Source organism: Elaeis guineensis, chromosome 6 (assembly GCF_000442705.2).
Source record: "Elaeis guineensis isolate ETL-2024a chromosome 6, EG11, whole genome shotgun sequence".
In the NCBI taxonomy this organism is placed as follows: Eukaryota; Viridiplantae; Streptophyta; class Magnoliopsida; order Arecales; family Arecaceae; genus Elaeis; species Elaeis guineensis.
Window position 1 is genome coordinate 96,848,769 of NC_025998.2, and position 22,207 is coordinate 96,870,975.

Consider the following 22,207-nt stretch of genomic DNA (forward strand, 5'->3'; position numbering starts at 1 on the left):
CAAATTTATCAAGTCTTTCTTTACCATTATTTAATACAAAACATCGACAACCAAAAATATGAAAATATGCAATATTTGGTTTTCTTCCTTTCCAAAGTTCATAGGGGGTTTTCTTTAAAATTTATCTAATCAAAGCATGATTTAAAATGTAACATGCTGTGTTAATTGCTTCCGCCCAAAAATATCTTGGAAGGTTGCTTTCACAAAGCATGGTACGGGCCATTTCTTCTAAGGTTCTGTTTTTTCTTTCAACTACCCCATTTTGTTGGGGTGTCCTAGGAGCAGAGAAGTTATGGCCAATTCCATTTTCATCACAAAAAATTTCAAAGTCTTGATTTTCAAATTCAGTTCCATGATCACTTCTAATATTTTGAATTGAAAATCCTTTTTCATTGATGTCTTTTCGATAAAATTTAGTGAAAATATGAAAAGTTTCATCTTTGTGTGCCAAAAAGAAAACCCAAGTAAAACGAGAGTAATCATCTATAATTATAAAACCATATCGTTTTCCTCCTAGACTAGTGGTTCTAGTTGGTCCAAATAAGTCCATATGCAAAAGCTCTAAAGGTCTAGAAGTTGAAACAATATTTTTGGATTTAAATGAAACTCGAGTTTGTTTACTTAGTTGGCATGCATCACAAATTCTATCTTTTTCAAAATTCAGTTTAGGCAAGCCAAGAACTAATTCTTTCTTAATTAATTTTGAAAGAGAGTGCATGCTAATGTGTGCAAGTCTACGATGCCAAAGCCAACTAGTCTCATTAACTTTAGCATTCAAAGAAACTAGGCATTGCATGTTTAGTTTGGCTAAATCATTTAAATCTACCATATAAACATTGCCATGTCTATGTCCAATAAATTTAATGCCATCATTAATAGGACTAGTTACTATGCAGACAGATGATTCAAAAACAACTTTATACCCTTTATCACAAAATTGACTAATGCTAAGTAAGTTATGCTTTAAACCATTAACTAACAAAACATTTTCAATGTATTTGGAGGGAGTGATACCAATGTTACCTATCCCGATGATCTTTCCTTTGCCATTATCTCCAAAGGTGACCATCCCTCCATCCTTAGCATCAAGCATGATAAATTGTGATTCATCACCAGTCATGTGTCTCGAGCATCCACTGTCAAGATATCATTTTCTGTTTCCTCCTTGGGATGCTAGACACACCTGCAAACAAAAGTCAAGTTTTTGTTTTAGGTACCCAAGCTTTCTTGGGTCCTTTTTGGTTAGTCAAAATGGTTCCTTTTGGAACCCATATTTTCTTTATAGTTGAGTTTGCAGATTTGTCAAAGAAGCAAGTGTATGACTTATGTCCTACTCTACCACATTTGAAACAAGTAATATTGGTAGACTTGTTACTTAAAGAATTTGCATAAATATTTTTCAGATATTTTTGTTTCTTTAAGGGGTTATAGCCAAGTCCAGCCTTATCATATACAGCTTTTTGATTATCAAGAATCATATTGAGTTTGTTTGAACTTAAGGTGAACTTATCTACTATTGGTTTTAGCTTGGCAATTTCGTTCTTTAAGCTTTGATTTTCTTGAAGCAAGGTGGATTTTTCAATTGAAAAGCTTTCAGCTTGTTTCACTAAGGATTAATTTTTTCAATTTCAGCTCTTTGTTTTTCATCCCTAGTTTCTTTAATTCATTAATTAAATCATAGAATGCTTCATGCAATTCTTCAAATGTAAATTCACTAGGGGTTTCAGAAATTACCTCATTTTCGTGTGCCATAAGGCACAGGTTGGCTTGTTCGGTTGAGGTTTCCTCATCGGAGCTTGAGTCATCACTCGCACTCCATGTGGCCATCATTGCCTTCTTCTTGAACTTCTTGGGACCTTTCTTCAGTTGTGAACATTCGGATTTGAAGTGTCCCGGCTTCTTGCACTCGTAGCAGATAAGGGGTTGGTCTTTCTCTTTTTCCTTGCTTTGTTCCTCTTTTGTGAATGGCCTCTTTCTCATCCCCTGTTTTCTTTTTCTCAAAAATTTCTTGAATTTCGGGTGATGAGAGCCATCTCTTCATCCTGTTCTTCATCTTCAGTGTCATCAGTTTCTTCATCAGGATGAGCTATGGATTTGAGGGCAATGGTTCTTTTCTTTTTGACTTCATCCTCTTGATGTTGCTTCATACTTAGCTCATGAGTCATCAAAGATCCAAGAAGCTCCTCTAGAGGTAGAGTGTTTAAGTCCTTCGCTTCTTGGATGGCAGTCACTTTGGCTTTCCAAGTTCTTGGCAATGACCTGAGAATCTTTCTTACAAGCTCACTGTTAGTATAGGACTTACTAAGACTCTTTAAACCATTAATTATATCAGTAAAATGAGTAAACATTACAGTGATGGACTCATCATGCTCCATTTTAAACAATTCATATTTACGCACAAGCATGTTTATTTTAGACTCTTTTACTTGATTTGTTCCCTCATGGGTTACTTCTAACCTATCCCATATTTCTTTAGCAGAAGAACAAGTAGAAATGTGATTAAATTCGTTTGCATCAAGAGCACAATAAAGTACATTCATTGCTTTAGCATTTAATTGGGCCATCTTTTTATCAACCTCATCCCATTCTTTCTCGAGTTTGGTTGATTCCTCACCATCTATAATTTTAGTGGGTGTGTGAGGATCATTCACTATGATACTCCACATATCATAGTCGAGTGCTTGTATGAATATTTTCATCCGAGCTTTCCAATAGGTGTAATTAGACCCATTGAAAAGTGGAGGTCGGTTGGTGGATTGCCCCTCGATAAGAGAAGTACCAACGTGGGTTGCCATAGATCTTTGGCTCTTTGATTGTTTAGATCAAAGACGGGCTAGAGCACCGGGCTCTAATACCACTTGTTGCCCAGCTATGCAACCCAAGAGGGGGGGTGAATTGGGTTTATAAAAATTTTAAACTTAACTAATGACTTATGAAAGATGTTTGTCGATAGCTAAATGAATGAGGAGAATAACCTTAGTTCAAGATTAATTGCCTAAAGCAAGAATGCAAGAAAATAATGAAGAGTTAAAGAGAAACAATTATGCACACCACAAACACAAGGATTTATAGTGGTTCGGTGCCAACCTTGCACCTACATCCACTCCCCAAGCTCCTACTTGGGAATTCCAATCCACTAAACTTGTATTCAACCCGAATACAAACGTCAGAAACTCCGACACTAACTGTCCCAAGCTAGTCCACTTGTTTCTCGGATACAAGCCAACCCAATACACTCCGATTCTAGGTTCGGATCAACCTTCCCTTGTTTTGGAACCCCTCCAAAACAAAAACAATCACTCACAAAGAGTAAAACAGTTTATAGCATAAATAAGTACAAGAAAAGCTCCTTTAATGAGCGAATATAACTTTAAATATACTTTACTCAAGTGAAGAAGCCCCTTTTTGGATTTCCTCAAAGTTGGATGGGAATTGATTGAGAGCTTGAGGAGTTGGTGAGCTTTGATTGTTAGCTTCTTGAAGGCTTTAAATGAGCTCTTGATTAGGACTGAAAAGTAGGCTTGAGAAACCCTCTCTTTTGAATGCTCTTGAATGCTCTCTTGAATGCTCTTCAAATCTCTTTCTTTCTCTTCTTAATGTCTTGCTTATCCCTTTCAATCTCTTGCTTGTTTTCCACCTTTTGAAACCTTTTATAGCTTTAAGAAATAGAGAAAAATATTCTAGGCAAAAAAAGAGCCGTTAGAGCACATTAAATGAGCATTAAAAGTACCTAAAATGGGTTAAAAACTAGCCGTTGCGGATAAATCCCGTCGCAGGGGTCGACTCATGAGTCGACTCATACCTCAGGGGTCGACTCATGAGTCGACCTCTGTTGCAACAACCAGAAAATGGGTTTCTGGAAATTTTGGCCTAAAACTGCAGAAGTCGACTCATGCCTTGTGGGTCGACTTATAAGTCGACTCACAGGCCATGCCAAGCCAAAAATCCAGCGTGCCAAGCTGCTCATTGTGCCATGAGCTGACTCATGAGTCGACTCATGGATTTCAAACATGCATAACTTCAAAAATACAAGTCCAAAAATAATAAAATTTTCATCAACAGATCACAAATCTTTTGCTCTACCAAATGATACTATTAAATTAGGGTTTTGGTAAAATTACAATTTTGCCCCTGAAGAGCACAAAGACTTTTTCAAATAAAAGTATTGGTATCCCTTCAATCTGCTTTGTAATCATCAAAATCAATCTAGGAGCAACAAGTTTCCTGAGAGTATCTCAGATCTGAAACTCCTCCTTCTACTTTCCATCTTTGGAAGAGTCCAAATCAAGAGGAAGGAGGCACCTGATCAACCATCAAAGAAGGATCAGCACAGTGCTAGCATACTGTGCTGATTTTCTGAAGCAGGACTTCTGATCGAGATTCGTGGGCTCGTGTGGATGACTCCTAGAGGTCGGACGCATGTGCGGCTTGCAACATCATCCTCAAGCCCAGATCAGTAAGGTTAGAACGTCTAACTTACAAGGTAATAGATCTTATCTATTGTTTAATACATACATTTGATGTAGTATAGAAACATGTTGATATGATCAACATGTAGTTCATGCTATATTTATATATTTTAATTTTTGATTTAATACCATGTAATAATCATGTAATAGGATCTTAGATCTAGGGATTTTTTGATCTTAAAAAATAAATTTTGATTTATTTTAGTCTTCTGCTGTATGATCTTGAAAAAGTTTCAAGATCTAACCCTCTTTTTCAAGATCTAACCCTGAAACCCTAGATCTGGTTCCTACAATTGGTATCAGAGCCTAGGTTCTTTATTACATGATTATTTATACATACTTAGATTATTTTTTAGATTAGATCTAATTTATAATCTGATTATTAAATCTGAAATTAAAATTTTAGATCAATCATAAACTGCAAGGTTGTCCTGCTGTAAGGTTTACCCCTTACAGTGCAAAGGTTGTCCTAGTTTGTGTAGATCTATCTTTAATCATAAATTTGTTAGATATGATCTAGATTAAATTTATGATTTATTAGATTTAAAAGATGTTTAAATCTGAAATAAAATCTCTTTGTTAATAATTTTTGTACAAAAAAATTGTTTAAAGTTGAAATTGTTTCAATTACATGAACCTGTTTAGATTAGATCTAAAGTAGTTTTATGTTTATTTCACTTGCATCTTGATTATGAATCAAACATGCAATATGGTTGGTAGAATCATATTGTAAAATTGTTTTACATATATGAAAATTATTTTTTGAAAAGCCGAACCCAACCCTCAGCCCAAAACTTAGTTAAGAATTAAGAAGTTGTTTGATTAGGTTCTAGGATTGTGAATTGAAGAACCTAAGACACAAATCATAACACATTGGGTTAATGGGTTAGTGGGAATTAGGTCCATTAATTGGGTTGGACCTATGGTTAGATTAAAGATGGACTTAATTAGAGAATTGACTAAATCTAATCAATTATTGTCTTAGATTAGGTCAAGGATTTTCTAGATCAATTACAATAGTTGTAGTTGGTCAAGTCCATGTCTTTAACGAGAACCAAATGGACTTGATTCTTGGCTAAGCGGTCTAGCACGAACTGTTAGGTTGATCTAATCGAAACTAATTAAATCAGTTGGTGTCTAAGGTAAACCAGACTGGTGGTTTTTAATTGGGAGTCCGCTTACCTGGCCATTTCTGATGGTGTCTAAGGCAAGCTTTGGCAGACCCTCCCACTGATCGAACTTACCTGGCCTCTTGGTGAAATTATATTTTGATCGGATCACTTGACTATTCAAGCTGACCCATGTCAGCTAGATAAATCAGTGTGACTGATTTAGGTACTCCTAGACCAGCCCTGGTCTCCCTTAAGCTGACTTGGTGAAGCCAATTGGAGGATCATGATAAGCTGGTTCATCTGACTTCATCCTCTATATTATTTAAATTCTCTAAAATTATTAGGTCCTTAAAATGATAAAGTTATGGAGATAACTGAGTCATAGCCTCCCATTAAGGTGTTTGATAATGAGTCCATTAACTCAATAATCATTGCAGACCCAAAGGCCTGGTGCTTGTTGACTAATGGAATTATCACTCATCATATGACGACTTGGAAGTGTCTCTCTAATGGTGGTTAGGTGAGCCAACCAAAGTTGGACTTAATCATTTGTTGGTTAGATACACCAAGTATGATCATGTTAATGGTTGGACCTAACTGGATCCTTACAGTGGAGGCCAAAGCCTACTGATTAGGTTTCTGGGGCAAAATTAAAATTACTAGAAATTGTTTAGAGAAACAATTGGTTATGAACCTACCCTTAGATGTACATGGGTTGGCCAACCAAAGTTGGGCTTGTGTGCAGTCTAAGTGGATTCTAGTACCCGCTAAGGAATTAGGGTAATTCCTCGAATTGGAGGTAGAGGCTACCAATTCGAATAAAATAGTGGGAGAAACCTTTTGATTAAAGTCCAAATCTTTAGGTTTAATGAATCAATTACTAATTAGGTTATGGTTCTCTTTTGTGCAGATATGGCCACTTCCCTATCGCTCTGATCATTGTTGGACAATGATAAGTTGGTGGGACCCAATTTCGATAGCTGGTACCGAAAGTTGAAGATAGTCCTGGAGCATGAACGGATCCTATATGTGATAATGGATCCTGCACCTGAGGAGCCAGCTGTCAATGCACGTAGAACAGTCAGAGACACTTACCAGAAGTGGCTCAGTGACCGGACCACGGTGCGCTGTATCATGCTGGCTGCTATGAGTGACGAGTTCAGTCGTAGATTCGAGACAGCTCGGCCAAAGGACATGCTTCAAGTGTTGGAGGATGCCTTTGGCACACCCGATGACGTGGAGAGGCACAAGACTAGTTGTGCCATCTTCAACGTCAAAATGTGGGATGGTGCCTCTGTCACTGATCATGTATTGTACATGATCGAGCTGATGGAACGATTGAGCAAGCTCGGCTTTCCCTTGCATGAGTAGCTTGGGAAAGATGCAATACTGAACTCGCTGCCCAAGTCTTATCTCCCATTCCTCACTCATTATAGAATGACAAAGCCTGAAGTAAACTACCACAGATTACTGGGGTTACTTCAGAACTTTGAGAAAGATCACCAACTCCATAAGGAGTCGGTGAACTTAGTGGGAGGTTCGTCTTCTGGTTCTCGACCGTTTAAGAAAGGGAAGAAGAACAAGAAGAAGAAAGTGAAGAAGGTGAAAGTTCAGGCTGGGACATCTGTGCAGTGTCAGACCAAAAAGATCAAACCCGATAAGAGTCAAGCTGAATGCTTCTTTTGCAAGAAGCGGGGGCACTGGAAGAGGAACTGTCCCCAGTACATTGCCTCCCTAGACCCGAACAGGCAGAGAAAGCAGCAAGTTGTTGCTGGGCAAGGTATTTATATGATAACTTCTTGCAATTTCTCTATTTGTGATATAACTGACTGGGTATTGGATACCGGTAGCCCTTACCATATTTTCAATTCGTTGCAGGGGTTGCAGGTTAGTAGGAGATTCGAGCAAGGTGAGTGGTTCCTGAACGTTGGAGATGGAAGACCAGTTCCAGTTCTAGCATTAGGAATCTTGAAACTTGTATTTGAATCGCATATCGTTATTCTTAATGATTGTCATTTCTGTCCCAGTTTCTTTTTAAATGTCATTTCTGTAGGCCTTCTGGCCAAAAATGATTATGAAATTTCAATAAAGAAACAAATTTGTAATATCATTGAGAATGGTGTTACTATTTTTTGTAAACATTTGAACAATGGTGTGTATATGTTATCACAACCTGTTAATATAGTCTATTCAATTGGCAAGCACCCTAGATTAGATAGTGTGTCAGATATCTACTTATGGCACTATAGGCTAGGTCATATAAACAAGAACAGAATAAACATGTTGACTCAAGAGGGAATCCTTGAAGTTAGTGATTGTGAATCACTACCAACCTGTGAGTCCTGTCTTCTTGGTAAAATGACCAAGTCACCTTTTACTGAAAAAGGTGAGAGAGCTACAGAGCTCTTGGGCCTAATACATACTGATGTATGTGGACCCATGAGCACCAGTGCTAGAGGTGGATATTTCTACTTCATAACTTTCACAGATGACCTATCCAGATATGGATATGTCTATCTGATGAAACATAAGTCGGATTCATTTGAAATGTTCAAACGATTCCGAAGTGAAGTAGAAAAACAAACTGGAAAGAGTATTAAAACTCTTCGATCTGATCGAGGAGGAGAATACCTTTCTAGTGAATTTCTCACATATCTAGGAGAGAATGGGATTCTCTCCCAATGGACTCCTCCAGGAATACCACAGCATAATGGTGTGTCTGAAAGGAGGAATCGGACTCTGTTAGACATCGTCCGATCCATGATGGGTTTTGCTAGCTTGCCGATATCCTTCTGGGGATATGCACTCGAATCGGCCTGTTATCTGTTAAATAGGGTTCCAAGTAAGTCTGTAATTAAGACTCCATATGAGATATGGACGGGACGTAAGCCAGCACTTTCACACCTTAGGGTCTGGGGGTGCCCGGCCTATGTCAAACAATTAGTCACAGACAAACTTGGACCTAGGTCTGACAAATGCTCATTCATAGGGTACCCCAAAGAGACAAAAGGATATTTTTTCTACCATGCTGATGAACAAAAGGTGTTCGTCAGTCTTAAGGCAATCTTTTTAGAAAAGGAGTTCCTTGGTGAAGGAACCGTTGCCTCTAAGGTTGAACTTGATGAAGTTCAACAGGTAGAAGGACCGACACCAATAGCTGAACCTGAGTCGGATATGATTAGATCACATCCGGAGCCCAATATACCTGCACCATTAAGGCGATCCGGTAGAGTACCGCATCAGTCGGACAGATACTACGGTTTCTTGGTCCGAGACGGTGATCTCATCGAACTTGATGAGAATAATGAGGATCCGATCACCTATATGGATGCTATGCAGAGACCTGATTTTGAGAAATGGCTTGAAGCCATGAAATTCGAAATGGAGTCCATGAAGGTCAACGATGTATGGACATTGATTGACCCATCTGAAGGGGTTAAACCCATTGGGTGTAAATGGGTCTTCAAAAGGAAGAGGGGCGCAGACGGAAAGGTGGAGACCTATAAAGCCCGTCTGGTTGCCAAGGGGTATCGTCAACGTTATGGTATTGACTATGACGAGATGTTTTCCCCTGTGGCAATGCTCAAATCTATTCGGATAATGCTTGCAATAGCTGCCCATCTGGATTATGAGATCTGGTAGATGGATGTAAAGACAGCTTTCCTGAATGGAGAGCTGACTGAAGAGGTGTATATGATACAACCTGAAGGGTTTACATCCAAAGATGAGTCCAAGGTGTGCAAGCTTCAGAGATCCATTTATGGACTGAAGCAAGCTTCTCGGAGTTGGAACATGCGTTTTGATAAGGTGATCAAAACGTATGGCTTCATTAAGAATGGAGAAGAGCCCTGCATCTATAAATGGGCAAATAGTCTAGTTGTGGTATTCCTTGTCTTGTACGTGGATGACATTCTCTTAATCAGGAATGACATCCCCACACTATAGGGAATAAAAGTTTGGTTGTCATCACAGTTCTCCATGAAGGACTTGGGTGAAGCATCCTACATCCTAGGGATGAAGATCTATAGGGATAGATCTAAAAGGATGCTTGGGTTATCCCAGTCCATGTACATAGACACTGTGCTGAAGAGGTTCAGCATGGAGAATTCCAAGAAGGGCTATCTACCGATAGGTCATGGAATTTTTCTCTCTAAGAAGGATTGTCCGACAACTCCTGAAGAGAGAGAGCGTATGAGTAGAGTCCCATATGCTTCAGTCGTGGGATCTATCATGTATGCCATGACATGTACAAGATCAGATGTGGCATACTCACTAGGAGTAGTGAGTAGATACCAATCTGATCCTGAAAAAAATCACTGGAAAGTGGTTAAAGCCATCCTTAAGTATTTGATAAATACTAAGGACCAATGGTTGGTTTATGGCGAGTCAGATCTGAAACTTGTGGGGTTCACAGACTCCAGCTTCCAATCTGACCATGATGACAGCAGGAGCGTGTCGGGTTATATCTTTACTCTGAATGGTGGAGCCATATGCTGGAAGAGTTCCAGGCAGCATACTGTGGCAGACTCTGTTTGTGAAATGGAGTATATCACAGCATTGGATGCCGCGAAGGAAGCTGTGTGGCTAAGAAAATTCATCAACGAGCTCGGAGTAGCACCCTCCCTCGATGGTCCAGTCCTGCTCTACTGCAACAGCACTGGTGCCATAGCTCAGGCAAAAGAACCCAAAGCACATCAACGGACGAAGCACATCTTGCACCGCTTCCACCTGGTCCGAGAGATCGTGGATCGAGGTGACATCGACCTTCAGAAGATCGACGAAAAGGAGAACCTAGCCGACCCCTTCACCAAAGCCCTGGCAATAAAGGAGTTCGACAACCACAAGTCGAAGATGGGTATTAGATACTGTGCCGAGTGGCTTTAGGACAAGTGGGAGTTGTTGGGAAATGTGTCCCAAAAAGCCAATCGTCAAGCTGTTGACGGTTGAGCAACCAAGTATTGTAATTGATTTGTTAATAAATAAAATATATTTGGCATCTTCATCATAAGCTTTCATCTTCTAATGAACTCCGTTGTTATGATGAAGTCCTTAGGACTATTTAAGTTCGATAAAGAGAGGATTTATCGATTAGTCCTTAAAACTGTTCACGACCAAATGATAAGCTGTTAATAAGGACGACAGCTTCTATCGAGCATAGGTCGCTGTAGGCCATATGGGTTGGTTGTCCTCTTAACCAAGGAGTGTGGAGACACTGGTATGGCATACAGGTGAGATGTAAGGGTACATCATCATTGAACGTGACCAACTCCAGAGCATTCTGCTGTCGAGAATGTCTCTGATGCGATATAGGTATAAGTGTCCCTTAGACTTGAGATCACCTCAGTGACTTGCAAGCAACTCACTGTACTTTGGTACTGGACTAATTGAATTTCTAATTCAGGAACGGAAGGCTTCTGGGCACAGTCAAGTACTTGCGAAGTCAGAGTGTGATCGAGATGGGATTGACCACTCCAAGAGTTGGAGAAGAATGAGTCGCTGTATTTCAATTTAGCAAAACCTTGGCCAGGGTAATCCATCAGATGGATTTGATATTTTGAAATACAATGTGGACAACCTGATCAGAGTTGACAGTTAAACTCTGGGGTGTCCTATGATCATTTTGGTCAAGGGGATGAATTATATGAAAACTATATCCGCATGGGTTCTAAGGATGTTGTTCTACATATTCGACCTATCCGATCGTCGGGTACTATTGCTAGATGGTCACTTCGATTGGTATAGGAATTTGTTCCTGTGCTACCGGCTTAGGTTCGGACCTATGAGGTCACACACATTAGAGTTCATGATCCGATCAGATGGTTGATCAACGATTAAGAATCATTCTAGGGTTAAATGATCAATACGATTGACATTTAATCCAGTGCAAGTGTTGCAGGAGGATCGATTAGCAATTCGATTGCTAATTGGCTTAATTTGATTAAGCCAATGGGTTGAGATTAAGTCTAATTAAATATAATTTAATTAGATTTATTTTGGGCTTGATTGGATCAAGTCCAATTGGTTTATTGGATAAGCCAAGTGCAAGGAAAAACTAGTCCTAGTTCAACTAGGACTTGGGTCAATCTAATTTCTAATTTGATTAGAAAATTAAATCAGATTTAAATCTAATTTAATCTGATTAAATTAGGTTCTTAATTGGGTTAAGACCTATTTTAATTGGGTTGATCTAATTTTGATTTGATTTGGTTTGGGAAATCAAATTAAAACAAGTCATAAGACAGAATCCTAGTAAGACTAGGATTCCACCTTGCACCACATAATCCTTTTCCACGCCCTCTCTCTTATTCAACGCCAATGTCCACTTATTTTGTGCGACAAAAGCCCTCTCCCAGATTTCTCCCACGTTCACAAAAGGTCTCCTCTCTTCTTTCTTACATGGAAGGTGGTTTGGATCAAATCTAAAAGGAATAAGTTTGGATTTCGAATTCTATGAGATAGAGTTTTAGAAATCCAAAACTCTTTCAATTTTGCACCGAATTTATCCAAATTTTTTTTGGAATTTTTATGACTTTTAGGGTATACATTGTACACCCTTTTCTGGTGATCCATGCATGAAAATATGAAGGAGGTGCTCAAGAGTTGGGCGTCCCTTAACTTGCCATGTTTGGATAAGCCTTGACTAGGTGTTTGACCTAGATAAGAACTCTATCATATCTCCCTATATAAGATGAGTTTCTTCATGAAATTTTAAAGAAAATTAGAGATTTGAGAGACATTTGTGCCATCCAAAAATTAGAGAGAAATACCTTTAGGTCATGGAGATATAAAAGATGCAAGTTTGGGTGTCTAGAGAGAAAAACGTGAAGAAGAAGAGGGTCTTCTTCTTGGGTTTTTGTTTTCAAATCTTTCCTCCCTCCATCTTGAGTTTTCTGAGAGTGTCTCAGATCTAAAACTCCTCCTTCTACTTTCCATCTTTGGAAGAGTCCAAATCAAGAAGAAGGAGGCACCTGATCAACCATCAAAGAAGGATCAACGCAGTACTAGCATACTGTGCTGATTTCCTGAAGCAGGACTTCTGATCGAGATTCGTGGGCTCGTGTGGACGACTCCTAGAGGTCGGATGTGTGTGCGGCTTGCAACATCATCCTCAAGCCCAGATCAGCAAGGTTAGAACGTCTAACTTACAAGGTAATAGATCTGATCTATTGTTTAATACATACATTAGATGTAGTATAGAAACATGTTGATATGATCAACATGTAGTTCATGCTATATTTATATATTTTAATTTCTGATTTAATGCCATGTAATAATCATGTAATAGGATCTTAGATCTAGGGATTTTCTGATCTTAAAAAATAAATTTTAATTTATTTTAGTCTTCCGCTGCATGATCTTGAAAAAGTTTCAAGATCTAACCCTCTTTTTCAAGATCTAACCCTGAAACCTTAGATCTGGTTCCTACAGATAGGAGTTCGTCCGTTGGAAGAATCTGGGGGACACTATGGAAGGTCGACTGCTGGAGGAGTTCGGATGGTACTGTGGAAGCTCGGACAGTCAGGAGAGTTCAGAAAGATGCCGCACAAGGTCGAAAGCCAGAAGAGTCCTGGGAAGGTTGGTGATAAACACTTAATTTAAGTCATTTAAAGCAAAAAATTATATTTAATTTATTTTATTTTTTAAAAATTTGATGCTTTTTTTTATGTTTTACAGGAAAGGTGATCGTCGATACAAAGAGTCTGATTTGCAGATCAAAAAGACTCAAGTTTTGAAGAAAATTAGACTTAAAATAAAATTAAAATAAAAGAAGGATGCATACGGTATTATAGAAAATGAAGATACTATGCAAGGAACCCAAAAAGTATATAGGAGCCATTTTAAAGAAACAAAAGTTTCTTTTTGTAATTTTCTAATCAAAAAGGAGCGTAAGTGGTTTTCTAATAGCTAACGGATCCGTGAAAGAAGATTGCGGGCGCGCGGCATGGTGGGTTCGCGGGGAGTTTGTGCTGGCAGATACAGTGGCGAACAGATGGACGGTCATGATAGCAGATGGATCTGAAAATTAAAGAAAAAAAATATAATACTTGAAAATACTTCAAGAGGAAGAATTTATATTTTCTTTATCTGCTTGTGATCTTTCCATCTCATCCATCCATCTTTTAGTCTTTAGTATTTTCTTTTGTCCCACATCTGAAAATCATGTAAAACTCCTCCCTCCTAACACCTATAAAAGGCTCTTGTACTCCCATTTGAGGATGATCCCAGAAATTCTTCTAGAGCCTTGCATAGAGGAAGAGAAAGGGACTACTCCATGAGCAGCTAGGCTAGTAGTCTTGGGAGTGGAGAAAAAATTTTGTAACGACACAGAGTGGGTTTATTATTCTAAACTTTCTTATATTTCTTTATATGCAATAAAGATTATACTTTTTATTTAAATCATCATGAGTTCTTTATTTGCTCTCTTTCATATGCTTTTATTTATGCTTCCTATTAGATTAATATTAGAAACAACTTTTACTTTTCGGAGACGCACCGTGATCTACGGGTATGGGGCGTGCTGAGGAAAGAAGAGTTGTTTACCTAGTACTTTTCGGAGACGTGCCGTGATCTACGGGTACGAGGTGTGCCGAGGAAAGATAGGTATTTTTCCTAAGATTAATCACATCTATTTAATTAAAAAAAAAGAGATACAACTCTACTAGTGCAAAATTAATTCAAAACTCCCGAGCTCTTTATTTTCTAATTACATCAATTTTAAGATAATTTATTTTTTAAATCAAAACAATACTTCTTTCTTTTATTTTGCAATCTCCACTTAGCCCAAGGTCCCTGAGGATATGATCTCAACTCATCCTACCTACATAGTGAGTAGAGTTATTTTTGATGCTATCAATGACTACACATCAAATTTTGGCACCGTTGTCGGAGATCTTGGCACGGTTGAATTAAAAAAAAAAATTTACTGACATTTCATAATACTTAACTAAAATAGCATAATCTCAAATATAAAAATCTCTAACTTGATTGGACACCTTGTTTCTTTGCATTGCATCTCCATAATTAACTTTAAGGGTGCAACCCATTAACTAAGATAAGGTGGAGATTTGATCACCCTTCCTTGGCCCACAAATTACTCCCTTGCATTTGTATAACCTAAACCTTAATCTAAAATTAATTATATGTTGACCCCTAAGGATTTTGAGCTCATTAGGACAAGTGACACTGAGAGTTGAATCAGGTTAGACTTGGTCAGCTAGCTGGTGTCTAGGCAAGTGGTTTGCGGGATGACTGGGCCCGAAGGAAGGTGGTTTTTAATTGGTTCCGTTTGCTGACCTGGCCAATTTAATTGGTGTCTAAGGAAAGAAACAGAGGGACTCCCACCGACCTTATATTTATCTGGCCAGTTGGTTGGTCAAGCTCTGACTTGGAGGGCTTGAAGGCTAACTACAGTTAGGAGCTGTCTAGAACTAGGATAACTTTAGGATAGAGAGTCCACTACGTGCTAACTTGATTGCAATTAAAATCTAACCACAACTAATTCTTCTATTAGTTTTAGGACTTCTTAGGATCTCTTCTTTAGAACTCTTTCCTCTCTTCTCCTCTCCTCTTAATAAAAAAAATAATAATAATCTTTAACAGACTAGGATAGTCCTACATAGACCATTTAGTTGCATGTTAGGTCGACGATCACTAAAACCCGACTTGCAACCATTAGACGAAGAATTAGAAAAGACTCTTAGGACTATCCAAGTTAGAAACATGGCTGCACCTGGTGAGGCTAATCCTCCACATTCATTGAGAGAATATTTCACTCCATCCTCGTATACCTACTCTCCATGCATTCAAGCACCTCCAGTAGAAGCTACCCAATATGAGATTAAGTCTAGCATTATTCAAATATTGCCATCATTCTATGGATTTAGTAACGAGGACCCATACAAACACTTGGATGAATTTCTTAAAATTTGTTCCACAGTAAAAATCCAAAACTTCTCCGATGATGCCCTTAGGTTGAAACTGTTCCCTTTCTCACTTAAGGACAAAGCCAAGCATTGGTTAAATTCCTTAGACTCTATAACCATTTCAACTTGGGATCATCTTCAGAGATAATTTCTGAAGAAATACTTTCCAATTGAAAAAATAAATCAAATTAGAAAAGCTATCACTAGTTTTTCCCAATTGGAGGGTGAACTTTTTCATGAGACATGGGAAAGGTTAAGGGACCTCATTCATAAATGTCCACACCATGCTGTCCCTAAATGGCAACTTTGTCAGTGTTTTTATGATGGTCTATCGAATAAACACCGACAAATGGTTGATGCATCATGTGGTGGGACATTCATGCTAAAGAGTGACGATGAAGTTTGGCAGCTCTTTGAAATACTTAGTGAGAATTTCCTACATCATATGTTTGCCACCTCTAGAAAACAACCCATGCTTCAACAAAAAAGAAGTGAAAATTATCAGTTTGAAAACGTCATAGATATCCATAGTAAGGTAGATGAACTATCTCAAAAATTAGACCATCTTCTAAATAGTGGACAATCCCCAATTCCACCTAACCCAATCCAAGAAGTTTGTGCATTATGTGCAAGTCCAAACCATTTTGTTAGTGAATGCCCAGCCGCACCTCAATTTCCTAAGTTTGTGCACGAGCAGGTTCAGCAAGCTCAAGTCCAACAAGCTCGCAGACCAAAAAATGATCCATATTCGAACATTTATAACCCCGGCTGGAGAAACCATCCAAATTTTTCCTGGAGATCACAACCAGTGGTTAGTCCTGCCGCACCTCGACCTCAATATCAGGACCCAACATATAGGCATGGACCATACCATCAAATTCAAAATGCTTCTCAACCATCTACTACTGGTCACAGCTCAGCTTTTGAGAAAAAAATTTTGAAAGCACTAGAATGATTAGAAGTCAACACTCAGACTCTTAACTCCCACACACAATCCATTGCTAAGCTAGAGATCCAAATAGGTCAACTAGCGACTGCATTCAGTAGGAGGGAACAAGGAAAATTACCTAGCCAACCCGAGAGCAACCCAAGAGGGCAATTTGTGATTGAGAGCTCTAATACCCCAGAAGCTTTTTCTGAACACGCCAAATCAATCATGACTCTGAGAAGTGGAAAGGTCATTGAACATACTAGTAAAACCAATGAGACCGACCCTAAACCTCTAACCGAAGCCAAATTACCCAAGAACAAGGAGGACCTTAAAATAGAAAATGAACCAACTGCACCAAAATTATCTTACATGCCTAAAGCCCTATTTTCGGATGCCCTGAAAGCCCCTATTCCTGTAGATAAGAAGGGAGGAAGACTCGACGAGATGGTGGAATTGTTTAAGCAAGTCCAAATTAATCTTCCCCTTCTAGATGCAATCAAACAAGTCCCTACTTATGCCAAATTTTTGAAGGGATTTGTGCACCCAAAAACGTAAATCTAGATCACAAATCCCAAAGAAAGTATGCCTCACTGAACAGGCTAGTTCTATCTTCCAGCATGCCACTCCTCCAAAGCTTAAAGACCCAGGAGCCCCCATCATTTCTTGTGTTATAGGAGATTATCACATTGAAAAAGCTCTTCTGGACTTAGGGGCAAGTGTGAATCTTTTACCTAGTTCGGTGTATGAACTTTTTGGATTCGAAAAACTGAAACCCACATCAGTCACAATGCAATTAGCCGACAGATCAATTAAGGAACCACGTGGAATGCTTGAGGATGTCTTGGTCAAGGTAGATGAGTTTTACTTTCCAGTAGATTTTTTGATTCTCGACATGGAACTAAGTGGCAACCCAAGATAAATTTCTATTATCTTAGGATGACCTTTCCTAGCTACGGCAAATGCATGCATTAATTATAGGATAGGAGTTATGGACATATCATTTGGGAATAAGAAACTGAGACTGAATGTGTTTGGTGCTTCCCAAGGACCATCAATGGATAGTTGCTTCGAAGTAGATACACTAGAAGATATTATAAAAGATGCAACACCCACAATTCTAGCACCAGATCCCTTAGATTCTTGCTTAGCTCACTTTGGAGTGTATGACTTTGAGGGATATATGAAAGAAGTTAACACCTTGTTGGATACACCACACGATAAAACCACTCCTCCATGGATAATCAAGTATGAGCCATTGCCCACATTAGCCAGTACACCAATAGTCCCATCTTTAGAATCACCACCTACGTTAGAATTAAAACCCCTTCCTGCTACGCTCAAGTATGTATTTCTAGGACCCAATGACACCTTCCCGGCAATCATTGCATCAGACTTGACCCCTAATCAGGAAGCATAATTGGTTGGTGTTGGTGCAAAAGTCTGCTTGAGCCGGAGAAGCTGGAGTCGGGGAAGTCGCGGTCTCCGTCGGGACCTGCAAGGGAAGTCTAAACCGGAGGTGGGGTTGCTCCGGCAAGACCCTCCGACGCTCAAGTCAGTTCTCTGCCTCAACAAGAATGGAGCGCTCGAACGGAGAATTTAGCAGAGTTTTGAGATAAGAAATGAGCTTATAGAATAATGTATCTGGGTCCTCCTTTTTATAGGCAGAGGAGGTAACGGATTGATGGCGACGTTTGTAACCGCCTGGTAGTGGGCTGCCCGGGATCAGGCGGAATTTGCTGCGAAGAGTAGTGGAGTAGACCCGTGGCCATCACTGGGGCGTGCCACGTGGAATCTGCCGCGGGAAGTGGGGCGGCGTTTGCTGTCGCGTCTTGCCAGCGGATGGGAGAATTGTGCGGTATCCGTTGCAGGAGGTGGAGCAGGATCGTGGCCGTTTATCGTGGCCTGTCAGGTAGTAATGGAGCCGCGTGAGATCCATCGTAGGGAGCGGAACAGTGTTGCGATCGTTACTGCAGCCTGTCAGGGGGTGATGGAGCTGCGCGGAATCCGCCACAGGAAGTGGAGCAGGATCATGGCCGTGATTGTGGCCTGGGAGTGCAGATCTGTCGGCTGAAGTTCGGCTGTGGTCGGAGTCTGACCCCACGTAGGGGTCCGGGCAGAGTCCTCCTTGCGGTTGGGGTAGTGGGTGGAGCCCGACTCCCGTGGGAGTCCAGGTGGAATCCCCTGCAATCAAAATCAGATGCAAAGTCTGGCTCCCGTAGGAGTCCAGGCGGAGTCCTCTGCAACTAAAGTCAGGTGGAAAGTCCGGCTCCCGTGGGAGTCCGAATTGATCTTACCGGCAATCAGAGTCAGCGATGGAGCCTGGCTCTTGTGGGAGTCCGGGCGGAGTCCCCCTTGCGGTTGAAGTTGTCGTCGGAGTCCGGACAAAGTCTATCTGCATCCGTTGGAGTCGAGGACGAAGCCCGGCTCCCGTAGGAGTTCGGGCGGAGTCTTCTTGCAATCAAAGTTAAAGGCCAAGTCCGGCTCCCATAGGAGTCCGGACGGGGTTTACCAGCAGTTGTTGTTGAGGACGGAGCCCGGCTCCCGTAGGAGTCCGGGCGGAGTCAACTTGAAGTCGGAGTTGTCGGTGGAGTCCGGCTCCCGTAGGAGTCCGGACGAAGTCTGTCTGCAGCCGTTGGAGTCGAGGACGAAGCCCGGCTCCTGTAGGAGTCCGGGCGGAGTCTTCCTGTAATCAAAGTTAAAGGCCAAGTCCGGCTCCCGTAGGAGTCCGGATGGGGCTTACCAGCAGTTGTTGTTGAGGATGGAGCCTGGCTCCCGTAGGAGTCCGAGCGGAGTCAACTTGAAGTCGGAGTTGTCGGTGGAGTCCGGCTCCCGTAGGAGTCCGGACGAAGTCTGTCTGCAGCCGTTGGAGTCGAGGACGAAGCCCAGCTCCCGTAGGAGTCCGGGCGGAGTCTTCCTGCAATCAAAGTTAAAGGCCAAGTCCAGCTCCCGTAGGAGTCCGGACGGGGCTTACCAGCAGTTGTTGTTGAGGACGGAGCCCAGCTCCCGTAGGAGTCCGGGTGGAGTCAACTTGAAGTCGGAGTTGTCGACGGAGTCCGGCTCCCGTAGGAGTCCGGACGAAGTCTGTCTGCAGCCGTTGGAGTCGAGGATGAAGCCCGACTCCCGTAGGAGTCCGAGCGGATTCTTCCTGCGATCAAAGTTAAAGGCGAAGTCCGACTTCCGTAGGAGTCCGGATGGGGCTTACCAGCAGTTGATGTTGAGGACTGAGCCCAACTCCCGTAGGAGTTCGGGCGGAGTCAACTTAAGGTCGGAGTTGTCAGTGGAGTCTGGCTCCCGTAGGAGTCCGGACGAAGTCTGTCTGCAGCCGTTGGAGTCGCGGGCGAAGCCCGGCTCCCGTAGGAGTCGGGCGGAGTCTTCCTGCAATCAAAGTTAAAGGCCAAGTCTGGCTCCCGTAGGAGTCCGGACGGGGCTTACCAGCAGTTGATGTTGAGGACGGAGCCCGGCTCCCGTAGGAGTTCGGGCGGAGTAAACTTGAGGTCGGAGTTGTCGGTAGAGTCCGGCTCCCGTAGGAGTCCGGACGAAGTCTGTCTGCAGCCGTTGGTGTCGAGGATGAAGCCCGGCTCCCGTAGGAGTCTGGCCAGAGTTGTCATGTAGTCGATTCCACTGAGGACTTCGGCTGTGGGTATTTTATACCCAACACCAGTCCCCCTACTTCCGAGTTTGAATTTCAAACGAAGGAAGTACAGAGAGAGAGATGGGCACAGCCGAAGCCGTCCCTTCGAATCCTGCGCACTGCCGCCCCCAGATATTTCGGCATTAAATGTGCGCGTGCCGAAGTCTTTTCGAATTGGAGTGGTACGAGGGGACGCTTCGAAATTTTTGTAGGTACACTGGCCTAGGTACGGTGCAATTATAATCCTGCCAACTGCCAGCCGCTTTTAGCCGCCTGCCAGGGGGAGTGGGACACGTGTCGGATACGGACCGGCCTGGGGGGATTCGCGATCATTATGGCGTCGGATCCCAGGGTCTATTTAAACCCGTCCTCCCACCTTTAGGTGTCCCACTCCGTTCCTGAGTTCTCACCAGCGTCTGCCTTCTCTTTGAGAGCCCTATTTCAGTGAGCGTCTTCTCGAGCCGTAGGCATCTCCTGCTTTCGTTCCTCAGGTCCCTCAGAGTGAAATAGGTTAGTTCCAGCACTGCCAACCTTCTTCTCATCACCTAGGGACTTCTTTTCTATCATTGTTTTTCTTGCATCCCTCCGAGTTAGTCTGTGATCTCTCGTTCCCCCTTTTGTCCGTCTTCTTAGGGTCCTTTAGAGCCCCCCTTCGAAACCACTCGAAATGTCCTCTGGCTCTTCTGCTCCCGGCAGTTCTGAGAGCTCTTCTGCCTCAAACCCCCAGGTCCCCGTCTCTGTAGACGAACCTGCATCTAGGGCTGGACCCCGCTCGGTTTTCGCATCGGGTGCCATTCCGTGTTCCTTGACCTCGGAGGAACTCCTTCTGATAAGGGTTCAGTATGGAGTTCCTCCGGAGTACGACTTGGAACTGCCGGGCCCTTCTGACCGGGCTAGCACTCCCCCACCCGATCGCTTCTGTTTGTACCAGGAAGCATTCCGTGCCGGACTCCGGCTTCCGCTTCCTTCCTTTGTCGTTGCCCTCTTCCGCTTCCTAGATATCTCCTTGGCTTCCGTGGCCCCGAATTCTTTTAGGTTCTTGATAGGATTTCTCTCCCTCTGCCACGTAGTCGAGGTCCAGCCGTCTCTCTCCTTGTTTAGGCACTTCTATACCTTCAAACGCCATCCTTCGGCGAAGGACTGGTGGTACTTCTCCCCCCAGTTAGGCAAGAAGGGGTTGCTAAAAGGCGCCCCTTCTTCAATCCACAATTGAAAGGGGAAATACCTCTTCGTCCATTGCCCGACCCTGAAACTGGGCCTGCCCCCTTGGGGCTCTCTGAGGGATTCTGTCCGCCGGGCTCCCAGCCTGGGGGAGGACGACCTCCAGGCCGCCCAGAAGCTTCTAGCTTATTCCGCTCCTTCCCTTCCCAATCTTCTGAGGGAGCAGTTTCTTTTCAACATCGGCCTGAGTTCCTAGGATCCAGCGAGTATTCATCTTTTACCTTATCTTCTCTTTTCATATTTCCCTTCTCTTCTTCTTTTTACCTCCTCTTCCCTCTCTCTCTCTTTCCCCTCTGTTTCTTTCTTTCTCTCTTCTTTCTTTTCTCTCTTTTTTTTTTTTTTTTTTGACTGATTGGTTTGCTTCTTTTTCTTCTTTCTTTTTTTCTCTCTTCTTTTCTTCTCTTCTTTTTTTCTTTTTTTTTTTTTTTTTAGGAATGGACACCGAAGCAGTGCGGAGGCTCGCCAGGGGCATGAGGGTCCACAAGAGAAAGGGCGCTACGACCTCCGAATCGGCGAAGAGGGCCAGGGCGGAGGAGACGAGCTTAGCGGCACCCATCCAGGCGGCCCCGGCCATCGACATTCCCTCGGATGCCGAGCCAATAGCTCCCTGGGCCTCCTCGAGGAGTCCGCCGATTGGGGCCCCTGCCCCGGGGGTTCGCCCCACGGAGGCGCCCGTCGCGGGGAAAAGGAGGAAATCGGTGGCCCACAGGGCGAGTAGCCGCCGAAGTGCTGCGGACGAGTCCCTCTGCTCTGAGGAGGGGTCGGAGAATCCCTTCAATGATAGGGACCTGATCAGGCGGCTGATCGACGGCTGCATTCTGCCTGACGTCGTGGAGAGGATCGACCACGCCGATCCTGAGCAGCGGGCTTGGGATTCTTTGGGGTCCTTCCTTGAGGTGAGCGACTCTTCATTTACATGG

General features: G+C 42.3%; 1 non-coding gene across 1 annotated transcript; it reads right to left on the bottom strand.

Annotated features, from left to right (window-relative positions):
- Positions 1–15,689: 15,689 nt before the first annotated feature.
- Positions 15,690–15,795, bottom strand: LOC140859006 (small nucleolar RNA R71). The gene has a single exon (XR_012142407.1). It is a non-coding gene; the product is annotated as a small nucleolar RNA R71 (small nucleolar RNA).
- Positions 15,796–22,207: the final 6,412 nt, after the last annotated feature.